The 26,459-nt window shown below is 42.6% G+C and overlaps 1 protein-coding gene across 1 annotated transcript in view; it reads right to left on the bottom strand.

Annotated features, from left to right (window-relative positions):
- Positions 1-26,459, bottom strand: part of LOC126187371 (uncharacterized) — a 1,107,325-nt gene that overhangs the window by 398,915 nt on the left and 681,951 nt on the right. The window lies entirely within an intron of this gene.

A 26,459-nucleotide genomic window follows, 5' to 3' on the forward strand; every position in this document is an offset into this window, starting at 1 on the left:
ATCCACATGAGTGCTAAAAGGAACTCGTTAAACTTCGGTTACACGATAAATCAGTCTAATCTAAAAGCCGTAAATTCACCGAAATACCTAAGTATTACAATTACGAACAACTTAAATTGGAAGGAACACATAGAAAATGTTGTGAGGAAGGCTAAAAAAAGACTGTGCTTTATTGGCAGGACACTTAGAAAATGTAACAGACCTACTAAGGAGACTGCCTACACTACGCTAGTCCGTCCTCTTTTAGAGTACTGCTGCGCGGTGTGGGATCCTTACCAGACAGGACCCACGGAGTACATCGCAAAAGTTCAAAGAAGTATAGCACGTTTTGTATTATCGTGAAATATGGGAGAGAGTGTCACAGAAATGATACAGGATTTGGGCTGAAAATCATTAAAAGAAAGGCGTTTTTCGAATCTTCTCACGAAATTCCAGTCACCAACTTTCTACTCCGAATGCGAAAATATTTTGTTGACACCGACCTACATTGGGAGGAACGATCACCACGATAAAATAAGGGAAATCAGAGCTCGTACGGAGAGATATAGGTGTTGAAACTTCCTGGCAGGTTAAAACTGTGTGCCGGACCGAGACTCGAACTCGGGACCTTTGCCTTTCGCAGGCAAGTGCTGGTAGAGCACTTGCCCACGAAGGGCAAAGGTCCCGAGTTTGAGTCTCGGTCCGGCACACAATTTTAATCTGCCAGGAAGTTTCATATAAGCGCACACTCCGCTACAGAATGAAAATCTCATTCTGGAAGATACAGATGTTCATTCTTTCCGCGCGCTATAAGAGATTGGAATAATAGAGAATTGTGAAGATAGTTCGATGAACCCTCTGCCAAGCACTTGAATGTGATTTGTAGAGTATCCATGTAGATGTAGACGTAGATGGGCATCGTATGATATACGTGATGAGCATTATTTGTTTGGGCTGACTATCTGCACTTTGCAAAAACTAAATTTCAGCTATCTGAAGACACTTCAGAGAAAATGGATCGACGGCTCTTAGGTTCATAGGCGAGAGAGAGAGAGAGAGAAAGAGACAGAGAGAGAGAGAGAGAGAGAGATAGAGAGAGAGAGAGGGGCAAAAGCAAAGGAAGTATGCCTATGGGACAGAAAGCGGTTGATATGCTATACGTATGGGAGCAAATGATAACGATTGATGATTTATTAAAAAGAAAGGGCTTCACAAATTGAGCAAGTCAATAACTCGTTGGTCCACCTTGGTCCCTTATGCAAACAGTTACTCGGCTTGGTGTTCACTGACAGGGTTGCTGGACGCCATTCTGAGAGATATCGTCCCACATTCTGTCCAACTGGCGCGTTAGATCTCAAAATCCGGAGATGGTTGGGAACAAACACGAAGAAAAGCAGCAGAAACTCTCGCCGTGTGGTTGGAAATATCTTACTGAAATATGTGGCCAGCATGACTTGCCAACATTGGCGTCAAAATGTATCGTAGAATATCGAAGACTTATGGCTGTGCTGTAAGTGTGCTGCATGTGTCAACTAAGAGGGTCCTGCTATGAAAGGAAATGATACCCGACACCATCACTCCTAGTTGCTCTACAGAATGGCGAGTGACAGGTTTGAATCCCACCGTTGTCTGGGGTGTATCCATACACGCCTTAGGCCTGTATTCACGTTGACTGGATTAGAATTGTCTTTATGATGAATCACGCTTCGAGCTGAGCCCCGTTGACGAGCGGTCTCTGTTCTGTAAGAAAGCTTAATTTTTGTGTTTTTATCTGATAGAGTGTGAAGATGGCTTAAGACCGAAACGCAAAAAACGCTGTACAATAAAATAGCGTTCATGATGGAGTACTACACTGTCTAGAAAACATGGATTTGCCACGAAATGTTCGACAAAATTTGTTCCCCTCCGTTGGTTCGATGCAGATGGCGTAGACTTAAGTGTTTTACGACTCGGAGAGAAAATGAATGGATGAAAAAGTTGGAATGAAGCGGTTCAGAATTAACGCTCTTGACTTCTGCGCCAGCATGGTTCCAGCGGTTACAGCGAGGCTGAAACGCCGGTACTGCAGTTTCACAACGGCCGGACGAGTGGTGGTGTCGGCGCCATTGTGTGACCGCGGCACGCATTTACGCACACCGCACGCAGCCGCAGAGCTCGCCACTCGAGTACAGCAGCAGCGGTGCGTTGCGCCTGGTGCCGCTACAGCTCTCTGGCTGGAGGGCCCTCCACACAGCGCCGCTGCAGCCGAAGCGAAAGTTGCTGGCTCCTTGTACACCACTGCAAATGCTGATGCAAGTGGCCTAGAATTAGCTCCTACACTGCTCTCTGGAAGAGCATCGAAAAAACAACAAACAGCGGAGCCAGCAGAATAACAATTCGTATACGAATTGCGTCGCTCACGCGAAATCTTCTCCGTTTCATCTACAGCACTATATTCCGTCCACAAAGTCGCGAACGATGGCTACTAGTTCTGGATCGGCTAAAGCCGGTACATTTCGGTCGACATCGGATGACGAGTGTCCACTGCCAACCTTGGCGACCTGAACATACAATAGCAGTGTGTACAGTAGTCATTACGAATTGATTGTTGTGCATTGTTGTGCCGAATCAGTAAACACATATGTAGTGCCAGAGCGGCGTGAGAAAAGGGCAGTTGCTTCCTCCTGCACCGCCAATGGCCTGCGTTTGTCATTGTTGGGCTATTGTAGGGGAAGTGTTCCTTCTACATCTTGAAAATTCGGTTAAGACTTCTTGAATAAAGTATAGACATCAGCTGTTGTGGACGAGACGCAATGTTTTCTGTGAAAAGGATGGCAGTTAGAAATCTGTTTTCTTTTTGTCCATTGTTATTACATTAGCGAACGGTGTGTGGGAAAAAAGATAGTCAATAAAACCAGTACGAGCACTAATTTCTCCAAGTTTTCTCGGATGGTCATTTCGCGAGACTTACGTAGGACGAAGTACGTTGACCAGCTATTTTTGAAACGTACACTCTCGGAATTCCACCAGTAAAGCGCTGAATAATGCATAACGTCTAATGTGTAGCATCAGCCACTGGAGTTTGTTGAGGGAAGGAAGGAAGAAAGATTAAAATTTAATGTCCCTTTGTCAACGAGGTCATTAGAAACGGAATAAAAACTAGGATCACGGAACGATGTGGATGGCGAACGACTGAACCCTTTTTTAAAGCAACCATCTCGCCTTACGCCGTTACCGATTCAGGGAGATTGCGAAAAACGTAAATATGGATGGCCGGACGGGTATTCGAACGAGCACATCCGTAATCCTCTCACGATTATTACATCTTCGCCCGGAACTATATCCACATGATTACTCTCAGTTGAAAATTAAGTGCCTGGCAGAGGGTTCATCGAATCACTCCCAAGCTATTTCTCAACCAGTTGAGAGAAACCGCAGGTGAAGTAATCTGTGTTTCTGAAATAAACCGATTTCAAATTACATCTTCATTTGACATCAGCAAACTGGTCGTGTTCCTGTAAAAGTTTGTGTACGGCTGAAAACGGTTTATTTGAAAAACTTGGATCACTTCAGCTGCCGTTGTACTTGAAAGAAAACTAGTTGTAACGGACTGCCTCCAGAGGCTAACAAGGCTTATTTTCAGAATGAGATTTCCACTCTGCAGCGGAGTGTGCGCTGACAGGAAACTTCCTGTCAGATTAAAACTGTGTGCCGGACCGAGAGTCGAACTCGGGACCTTTGCCTTTAGCGGGCAAGTGCAAAGCTGCGGCTAAGCCATGTCTCCGCAATATCCTTTATTTCAGAAGTGCTCGTTCTGCAAGGTTAGCAGGAGAGCTTCTGTTAAGTTTGAAAGGTAGGAGACGAGGTACTGGCAGAAGTAAAGCTGTGAGGACGGGGCGTGAGTCGTGCTTGGGTAGCTCAGTTGGTAGAGCACTTGCCCGCGAAAGGCAAAGGTCCCGAGTTCGAGTCTCGGTCCGGCACACAGTTTTAATCTGCCAGGAAGTTTCAAGGCTTATTTTCTTCTCAACCTGAAGATGTAATTTTACATCACGGAAAAGATTGTGTTCTTCTATAAGTTCATATACGGCTGAAAGCGATTTATTTCAGAAATATATTTTCTATGGTTCCAATCGGGAACAGCGCACGGAAAAAACGAACACTTAAATCTTCCATGTGAGCTGTTATTTCTCTTATTTTCTTATGATTAACATTTCACCTTTGGTGAGCGCCAACAGAATATTTTATCTCTCTTCGAGGAGAAAGTTCATGATTGAAATGTCATGAGAAGATCCTGTCGCAACTATAAACACTGTCGTTTTAACTCAACCAAATAATTAAGGATCACATTTACAAATAAAAAATTGGAATGATCACGTAGATAATATTGTGGGGAAAGCAAACCAAAGACTGCGATTTGTTGGCAGAACACTTAGAAAGTGCAACAGGCCTACTGAAGAGACTCCTACACTACGCTTGTCCGTCCTCCTCTGGAGTGCGGCTGCGCGGTTCGAGATCCGTACAGATGGGACTGAAGGAGGACATCGAAAAACAAAGAAGGGTAGCTCGTTTTGTATTATTGCGAAATAGGGGAGAGGGGTCCACGGATATTATGCGAGACTTGAGGTGGCAGTCATTATCATCTACATCTACACGTACATGATTACTCTGTAATTCACAAATAAGGGCCTGGCCGACGGTTCATTGAACTACCTCTAAGTTACTTCTCCGCCGTTGCACTCTCGAACGGCGCTCGGAAAAACCGAAAACTAAAACGTTTCCGTGCCATCTCCGCTTTCTCTTCTTTTCTTATGACGATTATTTCTCCCTATGTAGGTGGGCGCCAACTAAATATTTTCGTTCTCTGTAGAGAAAATCGGTGACTGAAATTTCATGAGAAGGTTCCGTCACAGCGGAAAAGCCTTTGTTTTACCTACTGCCACCACAATTCGTATATCATATCCGTGGCACTCCTTTATTTCCCGATAGCGAAAAACGAGCTGCCCTTCTTTGTACTTTTTAGATGTCCTCCTTCAATCCTATCTGATGCGGATCCCACACCGCACAACAATACTCCAGAAGAGGGCGGATAAGCGTGGTGTAAACAGTCTCTTCAGTAGGCCTGTTGCACTTTCTAAGTGTTCTGCCAACAAATCGCAGTCTTTGGTTTGCTTTCCCCACAATATTATCTACATGATCATTCCAATTTGTTATTTGTAAATGTGATCCTTAATTATTCAGCGCTTTACTGGTGGAATTCCGAGAGTGTACGTTTCAAAAATAGCTGGTCAACGTACTTCGTCATAGGTAAGTCTCGCGAAATGACCATCCGAGAAAACTTGGAGAAATTAGTACTCGTACTGGTTTTATTGACTATCTTTTTTCCCACGCACCGTTCGCTAATGTAATAACAATGGGCAAAAAGAAAACAGATTTTTAACTGCTGTCCTTTTCACAGAAATCATTGCGTCTCGTCCACAACAGCTGATGTGTATACTTTATTCAAGAAGTCTTAACCGAATTTTCAAGATGTGGAAGGAACACTTCTCCTACAAAAGCCCAACAATGACAAACGCAGGCCATTGGCGGTGCAGGAGGAAGCAACTGCCCTTTTCTCACGCCGCTCTGGCACTGCATATGAGTTTACTGATTCGGCACAGCAATGCACAACAATCAATTCGTAATGACTACTGTACACACTGCTACTGTATTTTTAGGTCGTCTAGGTTGGCAGTGGACGGCCACAAAACACTCGTCATCCGATGTCGACCGAAATGTACCGGCTTTAGCCGATCCAGAACTAGTAGCCATCGTTCGCGACGTTGTGGACGGAATATAGTGCTGTAGATGAAACGGAGAAGATTTCGCGTGAGCGACGCAATTCGTATACGAATTGTTATTCTGCTGGCTCCACTGTTTGTTGTGTTTTCGAGGTTCTTCCAGGGAGCAGTGTAGGAGGTTTCTGTACGGAGACGAACAGGTAGTTCTGTAGAGCTGTGAGCGAGGGACTCGAGAATCTGCTGTGCTGCAGTTCTGTCAGCCGGGTGTCACCACAATTACGGGGGATCGCTGTGTGGACTCAACAGCCTGGTGGAGATTTAGCTGTCTTTTCCTGGCTGGGCGGAGAGCGATTGCAGTCGAAGGGGGAGAAAGGGGGCTTAAGCTCATCGACAGCAGCACTACCTGAGTGCTTTTGCAGATGATGGTTGCAAGCTGGTGGTTTTATGGTTCTGTAGCGGCACCACAATTTAAGATAGGGAAGTTAGATTTAGTGCAATATTTCGGAGCGCTCAAGTTACAGCCAGGTGTGGGCCGGATTGCAGTGTGTTACGCTGACCAGCGGTTGTGAAGAGGAATGGAGGCCAGAGGGGCCATCAAACCGATGAAAAGAGTAAACGCAGCGGTTTTCATGTCGCAAGCTATAGGCGGGAGGGGCCCACTGGCGCAACCGGGGTGTGGGGCGTACGTGACTCGGAGCGATGCGTTAGCAACACAGAGGCGCGCAGTCGAGTATAAATAGGTGTTGTTTTCTAACGAGATTCATTGAAGTGTGGCAACTCTCCTGGATGGCGGTGGGTGTCACACTATTGGCGACACACGGCAACAGATGGGCGACAGCGACCCAGTCCATGGCGTGTCCTTGGTTCGACCCTCTGAGGCCGACACAGGGTCCGCAGCCAGCCACGGCGGGCCACTCTTCGGCTCGCTACCGCGGGCAGTCGTCTCGGCTCCCGACACACGCTGGAGACTCCAGAGACGAGTGCCGCAAATTTGGACGCTGGATAGTGGGGGCTGCCGTTGCCGCCGCGTTCCCAGCTATGCCAGACGAGGAAGAAGCAGCAGTGGGGCCGGCCTGCGGCTCCCGGCGGAGCAGCGCGGAGTCAACGGGGACGGTGGCCGCTGAGTCGGCTGCTGGCGCAGCCATCCTGACGTATTCGGAACTCTACAGCAGGCGAACAAGGCCGGCACGACAGAACGTTGCGTTGCACAGGTCGCTGGGGCAGTGGCCTCAGCAATGCGGGGCCTGTGACGCGGACCGAGGCGAAGGAAGCTCTGCGGTGGAAGCAAATAAATCATTTGAAAAGCTCGAACGAGTTTTAATACGGTAACTCCTGGCACCCATCGATTACAGTTGGTGTCAATACGCCGCATTTTGCGTCTGATACCACTACAGTTCGTGCAATGCACAGTGTGGTAAATGAGCAGTGCTTTGGTTGTGTTTGCTGGTCACAAATACTGCACGACACAACTCCTTGATTGTAGAGTGAAAAGTTGTGGTTGTTTACTGAGGGAACACAGGACTAAGTACTGACTGTTTGCCAGTTGAGACGCACTTTCGACCACTTTTTTTTTGAGTTATTAGTTCTGATTGGTCTGACATTGCCCACCAAGAATTTCTCTCCTGTGCCAACCTCTTCATCTCAGATTAGCACTTGCAACCTACGTCCTCAATTATTTGCTGGATATATTCCAATCTCTGTCTTCCTCTAAGTTTTTGCTCTCTACAACTCTATCTATTACCATAAAAGCCATTCCTTGGTGTCTTAATGTCCTATCATCCTGTCCCTTTTTCTTATCAGTGTTTTCCACACATTCCTTTACTCTCCGATTCTTCGCAGAGCCTCCTCATTCCTTACCTTATCACTCTACCTAATTTTCAACATTCGTCTGTTGCACCAGATCTCAAATGCTTCTATTCTCTTCTGTTCCGGTTTTCCCACACTCCATGTTTCACTACCATACAATGCTGTACTCCAGACGTACATCCTCAGAAATTTCTTCCTCAAATTAAGGCCGGTGTTTGATGTTAGTACACTTCTCTTGGCCAGAAATGCCTTTTTTGCCATAGCGAGTCTGCTATTGATGTCCTCCTTGATCCGTCCGTCATTGGTTATTTTACTGCCTAGCTAGCAGAATTCTTTAACTTCGTTGACTTCGTGACCATCAATCCTGATGTTAAGTTTCTCGCTGTTCTCATTTCTACTACTTCTCATTACCTTCGTCTTTCTCCGATTTACTCTCAAACCATACTGTGTACTCATTAGACTGTTCATTCCGTTCAGCAGATCATTTAATTCTTCTTCACTTTCACTCAGGATAGCAATGTCATCAGCGAATCGTATCATTGATATCCTTTCACCTTGTATTTTAATTCCACTCCTGAACCTTTCTTTTATTTCCATCATTGCTTCCTCGATGTACAGACTGAAGAGTAGGGGCGAAAGGCTACAGCCTTGTCTTACACCCTTCTTAATACGAGCACTTCGTTCTTGATCGTCCACTCTTATTATTCCCTCTTGGTTGTTGTACGTATTGTATATGACCCGTCTCTCCCTATAGCTTACCTCTACTTTTTTCAGAATCTCGAACAGCTTGCACCATTTTATATTGTCGAACGCTTTTTCCAGGTCGACAAATCCTATGAAAGTGTCTTAAATTTTCTTTAGCCTTGCTTCCATTATTGGCCGTAACGTCAGAATTGCCTCTCTCGTCCCTTTACTTTTCCTAAAGCCAAACTGATCGTCACCTAGCGCATTCTCAATTTTCTTTTCCATTCTTCTATATATTATTCTTGATAGCAGCTTCGATGCATGAGCTGTTAAGCTAATTGTGCGATAAATCTCGCACTTGTCAGCCCTTGCTGTCTTCGGAATTGTGTGGATGATGCTTTTCCGAAAGTCAGATGGTATATCGCCAGACTCATATTTTCTATTTGTTGCCACTTCCCCCGATGATTTTAGAAATTCTGATGGAATGTTATCTATCCCTTCTGCCTTATTTGACAGTATGTCCTCCAAAGCTCTTTTAAATTCCGATTCCGATCCCCTATCTCTTCTAAATCGACTCCTGTTTCTTCTTCTATCACATCAGACAAATCTTCACCCTCATAGAGGCTTTCAATGTATTCTTTCCACCTATCTGCTCTCTCCTCTGCATTTAACTGTGGAATTCCCGTTGCACTCTTAATGTTACCACCGTTGCTTTTAATGTCACCAAAGGTTGTTTTGACTTTCCTGTATGCTGAGTCTGTCCTTCCGACAATCATATCTTTTTCGATGTCTTCACATTTTTCCTGCAGCCATTTCGTCTTAGCTTCCCTGCACTTCCTATTTCTTTCATTCCTCAGCGACTTGTATTTCTGTATTCCTGATTTTCCTGGAACATGTTTGTACTTCCTCCTTTCATCAATCAACTGAAGTATTTCTTCTGTTACCCATGGTTTCTTCGCAGCTACCTTCTTTGTACCTATGTTTTCCTTCCCAACTTCTGTGACGGCCCTTTTTAGAGATGTCCATTCCTCTTCAACTGTACTGACTACTGCGCTATTCCTTATTGCTGTATCTATAGCGTTAGAGAACTTCAAACGTATCTCGTCATTACTTAGTACTTCCGTATCCCACTTCTTTGTGTATTGATTCTTCCCGACTAATGTCTTGAACTTCAGCCTACTCTTCATCACTACTATATTGTGATCTGAGTCTATATCTGCTCGTGGGTACGCCTTACAATTCAGTATCTGATTTCGGAATCTCTGTCTGACCATGATGTAATCTAATTGAAATCTTCCCGTATCTCCCGGCCTTTCCCAAATATACCTCCTCCTCTTGTGATTCTTGAACAGGGTATTCGCTATTACTAGCTGAAACTTGTTACAGAACTCAATTAGTTTTCTCCTCTTTCATTCCTTGTCCCAAGCCCATATTCTCCTGTAAACTTTTCTTCTAGTCCTTCCCCTACAACTGCATTCCAGTCGCCCATGACTATTAGATTTTCGTCCCCCTTTACATACTGCATTACCCTTTCTATATCCTCACACACTTTCTTTATATGTTCATCTTCAGCTTGTGACGTCGGCATGTATACCTGAACTATCGTTTTCGGTGTTGGTCTGCTGTCGATTCTGATTAGAACAACCCGGTCACTGAACTGTTCACAGTAACACACCCTCTGCCCTACCTTCCTATTCATAACGAATCCTACATCTGTTATACCATTTTCTGCTGCTGTTGATATTACCCGATACTCATCTGACCAGAAATCCTTGTCTTCCTTCCACTTCACTTCACTGACCCCTACTGTATCTAGATTGAGCCTTTGCATTTCCCTTTTCAGATATTCTAGTTTCCCTACCACGTTCAAGCTTCTGACATTCCACGCCCCGAGTCGTAGAACGTTATCCTTTCGTAGATTATTCAATCTTTTTCTCATGGTAACCTCCTCCTTGGCAGTCCCCTCCCGGAGATCCGAATGGGGGACTATTCTGGAATCTTTTGCCAATGGAGAGATCATCATGACACTTCTTCAATTACAGGCCCCATGTCCTGTGGATACACGTTACGTGTCTTTAATGCAGTGGTTTCCATTGCCTTCTGCATCCTCATGTCATTGATCATTGCTGATTCTTCCGCCTTTTGGGGCAATTTCCCACCCCTTGGACAAGAGAGTGCCCTGAACCTCTATCCGCTCCTGCGCCCTCTTCGACAAGGCCGTTGGCAGAATGAGGCTGACTTCTTATGCCGGAAGTCTTCGGACGCCAATGCTGATTATTTATCAAAATTTAGGCAGTGGCGGGGATCGAACCCGGGACCGAAGACGTTTTGATTATGAATCAAAGACGTACCCCTAGACCACGGTGACCCCTCGCGGTGACCAGTGCATCAAACAGCAATAAAAGAACTTGTTACTTCTGCAACTGACATTCTCAGGAGCCACATGGTTTCCCACCCAGCTTATACCATCCGCTCACACTCCCCTGGCTTACGACCGCACCACCCTGCAGCGTGGGACGTTGCACTACTGATTTGTAATTTTATATTGAAAGGCATACATTTCGTTTCAAAAATGATTCTCATATTTCTAAAGGAGATACTACCAATCAGAACTGGCAAAAAGAGTCCTACAAACATGTGTTTTGTAATCAGTCCATGCATGACAGTGCACAATACCAATACGTTCGAAAAAGCCGCTGACGAAAATGAGTTTTATTAGGAGGTCATATCTCTATTGATCACATAGATAAGAGTAAAGTGTTGTGGATGTTATCGGGGTCGACGGAGTATTTAATGTTTATTTAACAAAGATATTCGTCAAACAGCCGTGCAAATTGAGATTTTATTTTCACTGCCAGTTTCGGTAATTCAGTATCCCATCTTCAGGTCCCATATGCACTTCTAAAAAATTATCGATATTGGCATACTGGGGCCATCTGTTTCTGGATGTTGTGAATCGTCAAGTGCTTCCTTCGAAGACTTGACTTCGAAGGAATGAGTTGCAGTCAGATCTTCGAAGGAAGCACTTGAGAATTCACAACACCGGAAACAGATTGCCCCGGTATGCCAATATCGATAATTTTTGAGAGGTGCATATGGGCTTGAAGACGGCATATGAATTTCTAAAACTGGTAGCGGAAAAAAAAAGAATAGAAGACGCGCAACTGGCGGAAGTAAAGCTATGAGGAGGGGTCATGAGTCGTGCTTGGTTAGCTCAGTTGGTAGAGCACTTGCTCGCGTAGGGCAAAGGTCCCGAGTTCGAGTCTCGTTCCGGCACACAGTTTTAGTCGCCAGAAAGTTTCGAAATAAAATAACTTGTTAATTTGCATTGCAGTTTGGCAAATTTCTTTGTTAAATATTTGACAAGCTACTGTCCCACGTTCACAATGGATCAACACAGAGTGTTTAATGGGTTCGGGCTGCATCAAATCGTCAGTGAACACTGTAAAGAACCATGGAGAGTGCAGCGTTCTCGCATGGAACAACGCTACGAACATTTGAAAGAGAGTGAGTCTTCATGTGACCAGATGGTAGATTCGTACAGCGTACGTCAACAGAAACCAGACGTATTGTCAAGAATCTGATCGACTAAGTATGGTCACACCATGACAGGGTGATAATATTGAGTGCCAAGCACATCGGAACCCCTTTGGATCTGTGTCACCCAGCCTGGCACGCCTAATTGACTCATGATAAAGTCCCGCATAATCCGCAAATTTGGTCGGAGACTGCCAGGCTACTCAAACAATGTTTAGTGAGGAGTATACTACTAACAATAGAATATACACATAGGAGAGCAAAGACTACTGAATGGCGCCGTATAATTTTCTCTGATAAATCTCGATTCTCCCCAACATCGGGTAACTTGTCTGCTAGTACGTCTGCAACGAAGGGAGAGGACACGTTCTGCCAAAATTAGACAACGGTGTTACCTCTAGCGTCAAGATGTGGGGAGCCATCGCGTACGATACCAGGGCACTTCAGTAATCCATAGACGTCCTTCTTCATCACGCGTTATTTCCAGATAGTACTTTGATTCAACGTTTCATTAGGACAATGACTGTTTACAGTGTCCTGTGTATCTACGTAATGGCTGTGTTATGTTGAGATACTGCTTTGGCTATCAGTGCGGGAACTCAGACAGTAACTATGTCACAGTGTCAATTCCAGGCCACCGAGGGATAGTTACGATAGTTGTGGGCCACATAGACTACCTCATGAGACGATCCGTGGCTGTGTGAGGCCCTGCTAAATCCAATTAGTTCCTGCATTTAGGCTCAACCGGGTACAACATCGCATTAAGAAAGTGCTAGCAACTGTTTCATTTTGTTATCATGGAATTAAACCACATAGCCCGCATCTCGTGGTCGTGCGGTAGCGTTCTCGCTTCCCACGCCCGGGTTCCCGGGTTCGATTCCCGGCGGGGTCAGGGATTTTCTCTGCCTCGTCATGGCTGGGTGTTGTGTGCTGTCCTTAGGTTAGTTAGGTTTAAGTAGTTCTAAGTTCTAGGGGACTGATGACCATAGATGTTAAGTCCCATAGTGCTCAGAGCCATTTGAACCATTTGAATTAAACCACATAACCCCTAGACGGTGAAATATAATCCACTTCCTTTAAACACGGACCATATTTTTCGGGTCATCGTCCTCCGACTGATGTGAAGCGGTTCGCCAAGAATCCCTCTTCTGCGTCAACCTTTCCATCTCAGAATTGCATTTGCATCCAGCGTCCACAGTTGTATGTTAGATATATTCCATCTGTCTTACCTTGTAGTTTTTACCGTCTTCAGCTCTCTCAGCTACTGTTTAAGTTACTCCTTGATGTCTTAACGTATGTACGAGGCGTGTTTTTTAAGTAAGGTCCGTTTGAATATAATTACACAACGAAAGTAAATTTATTTTCGGAAAGTACATACTTCACTGTATTTTTCGACATAGATGTCATACCTCTCAACCAATTTTAAATTACCCTCTCCATAAAAACTTTCCGCCTGCTTCGATAACCAAGAGTTAACTGCCGTTTTCACGTCGTCGTCATCATTGAAACTGTTGCCAATGAGGTGTCGTTTGAGGTGAAGGAACAGGTGGTAATCGCTCGGCGCAAGATCAGGACTCTAGGGTGAATGGTCTAAAACTTCCTAGCCAAAACTGTCCAATAAATCGCGGGTTTGACCTGCAGTGTTAGGTCTTGCATTGTCATGGAGAAGGACAATTCCCTTTGTCAGCATGCCACGTCTTTTGTTTTGAATCGCTCTGTGTAGCTTTCTCAGGGTTTGGCAGTATGCTTCTGCACTGATAGGGGTTCCTCGCTGCATGAAGTCGACCAACAAAACACCATGCCTATCCGAAAACACCGACACCACGATTTTGCGCTGGGACAGAGTCTGTTTGGCCTTCACCTTTACAGGCGAGTGTGTGTCTCCATTCCATGCTCTGTTGCTTCCATTCGGGCGTGATATGCGAAACCCATGTTTCGTTTCCAGTTACGATCTGACTCAAGAAGCCGTCACCTTGTTCGTGATAACCAGTCAAGAACTTCATCGCACACTCAAATCTTTGGTTTTTGTTGTCCTCTCTTAGGAGTTTCAGGACCCAACGGGAGCAGTTTTCTAAACTTTAGGTGTTCAGAAACAGTGTTGTGAAGCACTGATCTAGACACGTCAGGAAATTCATTTGAGAGACCTGTTATTGTGAAGCGCCTGTTCTTACGAATCCTTGCTTCAACTGAAGCCACCAAATCATCTGTAATCAAAGAAGGGCGACCGGAGCGGTCCTCATAATGGACGTTGTCATGGCCATCTATTAATTCTCCTACCCACTTACACACTTTGCTTTCACTCATAACAGTATCACCGTATACTTCGAAAATCTGTCGCTGAATTTCCGCAGCAGACAGGTTCCTTGCTGATAAAAACCGCATCACTGAGCGAACCTCTCACGCGGCGGACGAGTTGATAGTCTTAAACACTCTGAAAGCACAGAGTAGAACCGTACAGATTAGCTACAGAGCTGAAACTGAGCACAGTTGTTCCCGAGGCATGCCGGTACACGACGCACGCGCTCATTGCAGTATGCGCGCTAACTACTAGTGTCTACAACAAAACGGACCTTACTTAAAAAACACTCCTCGTACTTCACCTAATTTCGAAAATTTTCTGTAGCGTCATTGCTCTAATCCTTCGATTCTCTTCTTTTCTGGTTTTCCACATGTTTCATCTTGCCCCGATACAAACTGTAATGAGAGCACTTACGGAAGAGAAAGAGAGTCGCCTGCAAAACCACAGTACTACTATCCTGCCAGACTGTTCCACTGTAGTTGGTACACTTGTGTGGGAAGTGTCGCATGCACAGTGGCTCAGGCGACAGTCGCTTGTTTGTTTACGGGTCGCTCCGCCTGGTCTGGAATAACGCAGCCGATCCCGCACAGGTGTCTGACTCGCACGGTTGCCTATGTCTACAGGAGTTCGGCTCAAATAAACAGTGGCAGTCCGGACTACAAGGGAGGTCCTCAGGTCTCATTCCAAGACACAATTTGCAATGCTAACAGTTCTGTACTGCTCAGAATGTGCTGTCTTCTTCATCTGACTTTCAGACTACCATCTACCAGATACAGATCGAGAAATTCTTTTTATTATTATTATTATAACGAAGAATACAGCAAAATGATATCGCTATGATGGATTTCGTATTTTATCACTAGGTGGTTACTTCCCAACGGTCTAGAACTGAGTGATGTGCGGCGATTCATGCAGATACGAGTGAAGGGGATATTTTTTTTTTTTTTTTTTTTTAGTTGGCAGATGAAACTTTTGCTAGTGTGTATGCTGTTCAAATGCCCATTAAGATACAGGGCACAGCTACCAGCATGCCGAGGGACCACTTACATTGGTTTACGCAAGAGTCACTGTATTTCGATTTTCACGTCCTCGTGTCTCATTTTCCAATTGTTTCTCGTCGATTCAGCAATCGCCTGGGATGTCAATGTGAATGACCCACAGTCCCCTTTTCCCCACAGTTGAAATGTTCGGTTTATTGTGTGCCACCATTAGATGTGTCTGAAGTTGTATGTCCCACTTTGGCTAGATTAGTTTTCTGAAATTTTTTCTGCCTTATAGTCTCACAAGTTCTCTACCACCAGTAAATGATAATATTGTCGAAAATTCATATAGGATCATTTATACCGCAGCGATTAGTTCTCGTTTTGTAATCAGTGTGAGCTGGTTCGCGACAGTTTTTCCGAAATTGCTCCGTAACCGCATTAATAGCCCACTACTCAAATTGGACTACCAAATCAATTCAAATTCCTAGCGACGCATTGAAAGTATGGATTCAACTGAAGCATCAACGAATGCGAATTTAATAAATACTTTTTCATTTCATTTCCGTAAGATGAAGAATCGTGTGATGTTTTTCTGTAAGCTGAGTCCGCTGTCTAACTGTGGAAGCTGAGAATTGGAGGGGTACAGCTCCAAGCGAGTCCTGGGTATGTACACACTGGAAAGATGGGACTTGTCAGAGACAGTATCCCACGTTCGGATACGACTCCGTTTTTAAATTAAAATGTTCAATAGTTCGTGTTTCGCGAATTTGCCTTAATATTTCACGTGATTTTACGGGGAGCGATGTGTTCACACTAAAGGTCGCCCAGTTAAGATCTCATTTTTATCACAGTGGTATGCTAAATGCTCTGTAGTCTCACAAAGCGATCTTTTTTCAACATCTCAAGATGTGGTCCATTGTTTCCTCAGCTTCCTTCCAGAATCTAGATCTTCCACCGATTTCTCAATTCTGGATTTGACGGCGTTAGTTCTAATTGCTCGTTCGTGCGCAGCAAAAATCAGTCCTCCAGTTTCCTTCTGTTGTGTTCCGTTCGTCAGCCAAGACCAGGTCGTACAAAATCTATTTGGTCTTCAGGTTCCTCCAAAAACAGTCTGCACCTGTAATGCTTTCTTGCGCAAGCTACCAAGCTATCAATCTGCTATTGGAGGCTATATTTCCGCTAGCGATTCTCGGTTGGCTGTACTTGGAAAAGCTTTCTGTTGTTCATTTCAGTCAGAGCCGATTATTGGCTATCTTTCACTTACTCTACAAATGCATACCTCTCTTCTTCCAAATTTTGCTTCATATGCTCACTTTCTATACCTACCGCAATATTTAGTCACTATGGTTATCTGTTAATAATTAGCATTGGCGTCCGAAGACTTCCGGCGTGAGAAGTCAGCCTCATATTGCTAACGGCCTTGTCGAAGAGGGCGGAGGAGCGGATAGAGACTCAGGGCACTCTGTTGTCCTTCAGGGCACTCTGTAGTCCTTGCAGTGGGAAACTGTCCCTAAAGGCGGAAGATTCAGCAATAATCAACGGCGTGAGGATGCAGAAGGCAATGGAAACTACTGCTCTGAAGACAGCCGGCTGCTGTGGCCGAGCTATTCTAGGTGCTTCAGTCTGGAACCGTGCTACGTCTACGGTCGCAGGTTCGAATCCTGCCTCGGCATGGATATGTGTGATGTCCTTAGGTTAGTTAGGTTTAAGTAGTTCTACGTTCTAGGGGACTGATGAACTCAGATGTCAAGTCCCACAGTGCTCAGAGCCATTTGAACCATTTTTGTTCTGAATAAACATAACGTGTACCCACAGGACATGCGGCCTGTAATTGAAAAAGATTTCGGAATAGTCCCTCATTCGCATCTCCGAGAGTGGATTGACAAGGGAGAGGTCACCACGAGATAAAAGTTGAATAATCAGCGAAAAGATAACGTTATAAGACTCGGGGAGTGGAATGCCATAAGCTTGAATGTGGTAGGGAAGCTAGAAAATCTGAAAAGGGTAATGCGAAGGTTTGGTCTTGGTTTGTGGGGCGCTCAACTGCGCGGTTGTCAGCGGTAATGAAAAGGTTCAATCTAGATATAGTAGTGGTCAGTGAACTGAAATGAAAAAAAAAGAAAGGATTTTTGGTCAGATGAGTATATGATAATATTAACAGCAGCAGGAAATGGTACAACGGAAGTAGGAATCGTTATGAATGGGAAGGTAGGTCAAAAAGTATGTTACTGTGAACAGTTCGGTGACAGGGTTGTTTTTATTAGAATCGACAGCAAACGAACACCGACAACGATAGACGGGTATACAACCCGACGTCGGAAGATGAAGATGAAGAGATACACAAAGTATATGAGGATATTGAAAGGGTAATGCAGTACATAAAAGGAGATGAAAATCTAATAGTCGTGGGGGACTGGAATGCAGTTGTAGGTGAAGGAGGAGAAGAAAATATTACGGGAGAATATGGTCTTGGGACAATGGAATGAAAGATGAGAAATGCTAATTGATTTCTCTAATGAATTTCAGCTAGTAATAGCGAATACTCTGATCAAGAATCACAAGAGGAGGCGGTATACTTGGAGAAGTGCATCCCTTTGGATGCATATCTAACCCCTGGTGTTTTGCTGGGTTTAAAAATTTATAGAACAACAAATTGACGATAAACAAAAATTAAATTAGAAATACGTCTTTATAATATTTTAGCTTAACCATTCCTTAATAAAAATTTATGCCCTCTTTGTCTCCGATGTCTTCATTAAACTTCAGTGTCCCCCATGTGGGGTACTGAACGTAAAAAGTTAAAACATATAGTTAAACAGCAAAATTAAATCCTTCTTCGGTTAATTCGACCGCCATTGTTGTCTTTTACATCTTCTTCTTGTTGAAATCGTTCTTTACAATATTTATCACTATTTCGCTTTCTTCGCTAGAATCCGACTCGTCTTCTTCCAAATAATGTTTATTAATTGTCTTATGAAACTTTTTTCACATATTTCTCTCTACTGCATTTATTTAAATCTTTGAATTCTTCAAATGCATCTTTATCTTTATCGTACACTGTAATTTTTGCACAACCATTTTGTTGTTGTTGTTGTGGTCTTCAGTCCTGAGACTGGTTTGATGCAGCTCTCCATGCTACTCTATCCTGTGCAAGCTTCTTCATCTCCCAGTACCTACTGCAACCTACATCCTTCTGAATCTGCTTAGTGTATTGATCTCTTGGTCTCCCTCTACGATTTTTACCCTCCACGCTGCCCTCCAATGCTAAATTTGTGATCCCTCGATGCCTCAGAACATGTCCTACCAACCGATCCCTTCTTCTAGTCAAGTTGTGCCACAAACTTCTCTTCTCCCCAATCCTATTCAATACATCCTCATTAGTTACGTGATCTACCCACCTTATCTTCAACATTCTTCTGTAGCACCACATTTCGAAAGCTTCTATTCTCTTCTTGTCCAAACTAGTTATCGTCCATGTCTCACTTCCATACATGGCTACACTCCATACAAATACTTTCAGAAACGACTTCCTGACACCTAAATCTATATTCGATGTTAACAAATATCTCTTCTTGAGAAACGCTTTCCTTGCCATTGCCAGTCTACATTTTATATCCTCTCTACTTCGACCATCATCGGTTATTTTACTCCCTAAATAGCAAAACTCCTTTACTACTTTAAGTGTCTCATTTCCTAATCTAATTCCCTCAGCATCACCCAACTTAATTTGACTACATTCCATTGTCCTCGTTTTGCTTTTGTTGATGTTCATCTTATATCCTCCTTTCAAGACACCGTCCATTCCGTTCAACTGCTCTTCCAAGTCCTTTGCTGTCTCTGACAGAATTACAATGTCATCGGCGAACCTCAAAGTTTTTACTACTTCTCCATGAATTTTAATACCTACTCCGAATTTTTCTTTTGTTTCCTTTACTGCTTGCTCAATATACAGATTGAATAACATCGGGGAGAGGCTACAACCCTGTCTCACTCCTTTCCCAACCACTGCTTCCCTTTCATGCCCCTCGACTCTTATAACTGCCATCTGGTTTCTGTACAAATTGTAAATAGCCTTTCGCTCCCTGTATTTTACCCCTGCCACCTTCAGAATTTGAAAGAGAGTATTCCAGTCAACATTGTCAAAAGCTTTCTCTAAGTCTACAAATGCTAGAAACGTAGGTTTGCCTTTTCTTAATCTTTCTTCCAAGATAAGTCGTAAGGTCAGTATTGCCTCACGTGTTCCAACATTTCTACGGAATCCAAACTGATCTTCCCCGAGGTCGGCTTCTACCAGTTTTTCCATTCGTCTGTAAAGAATTCGCGTTAGTATTTTGCAGCTGTGACTTATTAAACTGATAGTTCGGTAACTTTCACATCTGTCAACACCTGCTTTCTTTGGGATTGGAATTATTATATTCTTCTTAAAGTCTGAGGGTATTTCGCCTGTCTCATACATCGTGCTCACCAGATGGTAGAGTTTTGTCATGACTGGCTCTCCTGAGGCCATCAGTAGTTCTAATGGAATGTTGTCTACTCCCGGGGCCTTGTTTTGACTCAGGTCTTTCAGTGCTTTGTCAAACTCTTCACGCAGTATCTTATCTCCCATTTCATCTTCATCTACATCCTCTTCCATTTCCATAATATTGTCCTCAAGTACATCGCCCTTGTATAAACCCTCTATATACTCCTTCCACCTTTCTGCCTTCCCTTCTTTGCTTAGAACTGGGTTGCCATCTGAGCTCTTGATATTCATACAAGTGGTTCTCTTCTCTCCAAAGGTCTCTTTAATTTTCCTGTAGGCAGTATCTATCTTACCCCTAGTGAGACAAGCCTCTACATCCTTACATTTGTCCTCTAGCCATCCCTGCTTAGCCATTTTGCACTTCCTGTCGATTTCATTTTTGAGATGTTTGTATTCCTTTTTGCCTGCTTCATTTACTGCATTTTTATATTTTCTCCTTTCATCAATTAAATTCAATATTTCTTCTGTTACCCAAGGATTTCTATTAGCCCGCGTCTTTTTACCTACTTGATCGTCTGCTGCCTTCACCACCTCATCCCTCAGAGCTACCCATTCTTCTTCTACTGTATTTCTTTCCCCCATTCCTGTCAATTGTTCCCTAATGCTCTCCCTGAAACTCTCTACAACCTCTGGTTCTTTCAGTTTATCCAGGTCCCATCTCCTTAAATTCCCACCTTTTTGTAGTTTCTTCAGTTTCAATCTGCAGCTCATAACCAATAGATTGTGGTCAGAATCTACATCTGCCCCAGGAAATGTCTTACAATTTAAAACCTGGTTCCTAAATCTCTGTCTTACCATTATATAATCTATCTGAAACCTGTCAGTATCTCCAGGCTTCTTCCATGTATACAGCCTCCTTTCATGATTCTTGAACCAAGTGTTAGCTATGATTAAGTTATGCTCCGTGCAAAATTCTACAAGGCGGCTTCCTCTTTCATTCCTTCCTCCCAATCCATATTCACCTACTATGTTTCCTTCTCTCCCTTTTCCTACTGACGAATTCCAGTCACCCATCACTATTAAATTTTCGTCTCCCTTCACTACCTGAATAATTTCTTTTATCTCGTCATACATTTCATCTATTTCTTCATCATCTGCAGAGCTAGTTGGCATATAAACTTGTACTACTGTAGTAGGCATGGGCTTTGTGTCTATCTTGGCCACAATAATGCGTTCACTATGCTGTTTGTAGTAGCTAACCCGCACTCCTATTTTTTTATTCATTATTAAACCTACTCCTGCATTACCCCTATTTGATTTTGTATTTATAACCCTGTAATCACCTGACCAAAAGTCTTGTTCCTCCTGCCACCGAACTTCACTAATTCCCACTATATCTAACTTTAACCTATCCATCTCCCTTTTTAAATTTTCTAACCTACCTGCCCGATTAAGTGATCTGACATTCCACGCTCCGATCCGTAGAACGCCAGTTTTCTTTCTCTTGATAACGACGTCCTCTTGAGTAGTCCCCGCCCGGAGATCCGAATGGGGGACTATTTTACCTCCGGAATATTTTACCCAAGAGGACGCCATCATCATTTAATCATACAGTAGAGCTGCATGTCCTCGGGAAAAATTACGGCTGTAGTTTCCCCTTGCTTTCAGCCGTTCGCAGTACCAGCACAGCAAGGCCGTTTTGGTTAATGTTACAAGGCCAGATCAGTCAATCATCCAGACTGTTGCCCCTGCAACTACTGAAAAGGCTGCTGCCCCTCTTCAGGAACCACATGTTTGTCTGGCCTCTCAACAGATACCCCTCCGTTGTGGTTGCACATACGGTACGGCCATCTGTATCGCTGAGGCACGCAAGCCTCCCCACCAACGGCAAGGTCCATGGTTCATGGGGGGGACAACCATTTTATGTAAAATTAAATCCAAACATTCTATTTGGTATTCTTCATCGAACAAACTATTTAATTTTTCTCTCGTATCTTGGTAATGCATTTTATTCTTGAAAAGGAGATCTGTAATTTTGGCGTTTCTGTCTTCTTCCATTAGATTTTTAGTAAAATTATAAATAAATCTAATTAGGTTAAACGGAAAATTAAGTATTCTTATAGAGATTTGTGTAATCAATTTTAGGTTTGAAGTAATATCACCACAGGATAATTGTAATAAGGATAATTCATTCTTATGTAAGTACTGATGTATTTTCGACAAATGCTGTCTTGCCACTTACAATTGTTCCACTTGTACCCGTTTAGTCACGTTTCTTTATAATCAAACAGTGATCTCCAGCAATATAAAGATGTACCTGAATGTATAAACACCTGATGCTGACCAAAAGCCTGAAAGAGGTCATCTGACAAATAAATAACACTTTATAGTGACTGGTAGCGGAAATTTTTCTACAACCATGATAGTATTTTCCATGATTTTTTGCAAAAAATTTAAATTCTTTACAATATTATATTCAATACATATTTCTGACGTTTCACTGTCAGTGCTGTTGTCCATAATATTCTGTGGATTATTATCTTGCTTGTTGTCTATATCCTTCTGCATGTTTTCCTTACTGTTCTGGGTGTTAGTCGCTTTAATAGAATATCTGCTCATACGATCATTATTTAAACTTTTTTGGAAATTTATCTAGGTTTACCTAATTTCTTCTGACATTCTGTTACAATTTTTACTATGTCCCATTTAGTGCCCTTTTTTTTATATCTGCCCCATATCATCAGTACTATTCAATACGTTATTGTTGTAATTGTTTTTGTTTGAATAATATCTACTTATTCGACCCTTATTCATACACTTTTTACAAATCACTGTAGATTCAAATAACTTTATCCGATATTGAGTAATGTCATTCAATACACAACATTTAGTACATTTTTTTACTGTCTGCTCTATGTTATCCATTTAATATATATAAAAATATAAATTGTTGGCTATTTTCTGTTGTTCTCACTTTTCGTCAGCCTCCATTTACTTCCATTTTTCATTGATTTACTTCCATTCATTTACTTTCTTTCAAAGATGCTGTCAATTGACAGAATGAGATTTTCACTCTGCAGCGGAGTGTGCGCTGATGTGAAACTTCCTGGCAGATTAAAACTGTGTGCCGGAACGAGACTCGAACTCGGGACCTTTGCCTTTCGCGGCCAAGTGATCTACCATCTGAGCTACCCAAGCACGACTCACGCCCCGTCCTCACAGCTTTACTTCTGCCAGTACCTCGTCTCCTACTTTCCAAACTTTACAGAAGCTCTCCTGCGAACATCGCAGAACTAGCACTCCTGAAAGAAAGGATATTGCGGCGACATGGCTTAGTCACAGCCTAAGGGATGTTGCCGGGCCACTATTACTCGAGTGTTTCGGATCCGCACGAGGTAGGATTAAAGAAAGACAGCGAAGCAATTCAGAGGCGGACTGTTAGATTTGTTAGCGGTAGGTTCGAACAGCTCCCAAGTATTACGGAGACGGGAGATGAAATGGGAATAACTGGAGGTAAGGCAACGTTCTTTTCGCGAAACACTATTGAGAAAAAAACTAGGGAACTGCCATCTGAAGCTGATTGTAGAACAGTTCTATTGCCTCCGAAGTATATTTCGCGTACTGAGATGGGGGGACATACGGACATTCGTGTTTCGGTATTTCGAGTGGAACAGAAGAGGAAGTGATCAGTAGTCGTACAGGGAGCCCTATGGCACGCACCAGACAATGGCTTGCGTAGAATGTATGTAGATGTCGATGGGACGTGTTCGTCGCATTCTTCCAGCATACGCTGCAGATGCTCGCTCACCAGACATGCGTCAAATGACATGTTGACATGTTCCTCACACTCGTGCATCATGCTCTGTAGACACTTTATGGACTCCCATAGGAAACACGCGGAAAAAGGTTCCTCAATAACACACCGAGTCCCTCTCTGATTCCATGTGACTACTTTTAGTGTGCGAGTGCACGTCACACTGAATTCCCGAAGTGTAATAATCCTAGCTGTTGGAGTACTTTTCTAAGTCAAAAGTTAGTATATGCCAAATGAATTTTATTGGAGTTGGAGTTTTACTTTTTGCTACGTTTATGCATATTATATATACTTTCCTCAGGTACGCATAACATTTAAAATGTCAATACTAAGACCGTGGAAGCTTTAGTTTTAATCGAAAATATTCTATTGCAATTTCCTTGGCTGGAAATAGCGCACCAAAACACGAGAAATAATCTTGTGGATGATGATAGCGAAAAAGTTCCATTTTCTGGATAAAAGCGCATGGAATAAAAATAAATTTGTTCCCAGCGCAATGAAACCAACTAATTAAATAATTTCGCTGAGCACGGGCTGGAGTAAAAATGATGACAGCGTTTCAGTAAAAGCCGCGAAGAATAACATGTAAACGTTTGTCTTATCGAATCAGCGAAGCTCGGTTTACAATTTGTGGCTGATTAAAAAAGGTTTTTCAAAGCCATTAGCAGAATTTAGATTCCCTTTTAAATTAATCAAACGTGAGGGAATTACTTGATAGCAGAACCTGAACGTACTTTCAGAATCGGTATTGTTAGTATTGTTCACCGAAACGGCCAAGTATCTGTCGATAGCTTAATCAGTTTAGTGTAGAGATGATAGAGTGTAGAGCACGATTCACGAGACTGGATTAGCTCCGTTTTCTAATGAGACAGTACCGTTTGTGTATGTCGCAGGTAAACTAACAGAGCAGCTTAGCAGGGCAAGTTAGCATAAAATTCGATTATAATAAGACTAAAATGTTGTCCAGCAGACAAATAATTGCGTAAATAAACGAACCACTCACATAATCATTTAACGAGATTTTGATTTCAGACAGTTGAGCACGACGACTAGGAAGACATAAGTCAGTAGATGAATAAAAATGGCGTGGACAGAGTTTTGTAACTAAACACTTTCCAGAGCAAAGATTCAAATGTATTTGACGTGGGAACTTTGCAATCAGTGTGCGTTACCAGTTTTGAATTATAATAGTGGGACATGCGCTTTTAAAGCGGAAACCATTCAGATACAGAGGTCGTTCATCTCATAATGGAGAGTTGCATATTGGCAATAGTAAGAGAGGCATGTTAACAAAAAAAAACAAAAAATCTGGCAACAGGCTAGATGACGTAATTACGTTCACAGTTAAAATGAAATATATGGGGTTGAGAAATGTAGGCACGCAAATGGATAGTAAATGGACCAGCGATTTCTTTGCTGGAGTTTAGGTGACATCAAACGGCTGAAGCTATTATTATTATTATTATTATTATTATTATTAGTGCCGTTGATATTGATAACGACGCTGACTTTTCTACTGCTGCTGCTGTTGCTGCTGATTATGATAATAATGACGTTCTGGAGCTTTTTCTAGGAATACGTCACATATGAGACAACGGTGAGAACAACTATATAATTAACAATAATCGAGGCTTAAGGAATATAAATCTAAGGTTTACACATTAGAACATTTTATATGTCATTGAAAAAATATATCTGCAGGGCCGACATTTTGAATGAGACATTCCAGGATATCTCGCCAGAAGATATTGTCGAAACACACACTATTTGAGCATCGTACTGAGGTGTCTCTATTAGAAGGCATAATGATGACAATTCGATCTGACACTAAAATTTTGCAGTGTTACGTTGCTGTGAATTGTCAGATAATTGTCTTATTCAGTAAAACATAGTGCTGTCACCTATTTAAAATACTTATTACTCCATTAATTATGTAGGTACTTTTTAAAAACAATGTTAGCAAAATTTAAAAAGCTCACAGCCTTATCTACAAGGAAGTGTTGTTCCTCAAAACTGTAATATTCACATGAATACTGATCAAATATCTTCCTTATGTAACGAGTTACACCTAACACGTAGGATAGAGAAATTTTTGAACTAAACGTTATAATTACATACCGTACGGAAACTTTGCTCAAGCGTATGGGGTTGTAATCCAGAGCATCCGAATTTTGAGAGATTTTAGCAGAAGAATTCAAAACAGCAGAAGAATTCAAAACTTTCAAGTATCAGATACAAGAAGAAACACACAACTAACAACAAATAAAATAATACAAGTAGTACCTACGGTTGCTGGTGAATAGAACGAGAAGATATCTCAACATTTGGCAAAATAAAGGCGTATCCACTGTAACGTATTTTGTAGCGATTCGTGGAGATAAACCGTATACAACATACCGTTTGCTTAAAATATTACATTCTTATGACATCTGTAAATCTTTAATAAGGTCTCACTGATTTAGGAAGTACCTGTCACGTGAGAATAGTAGCTGGCGAGAGTCCTCCCAAGCTTCTGTCCACGATTCTACATTCTTTTGACAATTTTTCCGCTAAGCATGATCGTCGTTCTTTGTGAAATCCCTAAAATGTCCATTTAGTGGACTCCTGTGTAGAAAATTAAACATCAAATGAATGGCGTCCATTATTAATTACATACCACCCAGTTAGATTCAATTAATAATCATCTGTTCCATTTTAATAGGAACAATGTCGAACTTTTAAATGATTAATTCAGCATTCAAATGATGACATATTTCCATAATAATTAATATGTATATCGTTTGTGCTTTTACGAGCGGAACAATTGTCATGAAGCTACTTTGTTTCACTCTTCTGTGCATTCAAGAGAGGGGGTGCGACAGTGCAATCTGGACCCCATGTTTCACAAAACAGTGAGTTTAAGAGGTGTCACGAACAGGAGAGTAGTTAGATGAAACCTATCCTCTGGCTGACGTAGAGATAATTAGAGACAATAACTAATGGTACTGTTAAACTTCAAAGCATCAAACGTCTCGTGAGAGAATGTTTCGGAAAAGGACTGCAAGTGCTAGGGAAAAGGACGCCAATGAAGTCGACGTAGTCCTTCCTGACGGGCGTAACCAGGATCTCTACACTTGTAGAAATGAACGGCTACCATACT

This window comes from Schistocerca cancellata, chromosome 5 (genome assembly GCF_023864275.1).
Source record: "Schistocerca cancellata isolate TAMUIC-IGC-003103 chromosome 5, iqSchCanc2.1, whole genome shotgun sequence".
In the NCBI taxonomy this organism is placed as follows: Eukaryota; Metazoa; Arthropoda; class Insecta; order Orthoptera; family Acrididae; genus Schistocerca; species Schistocerca cancellata.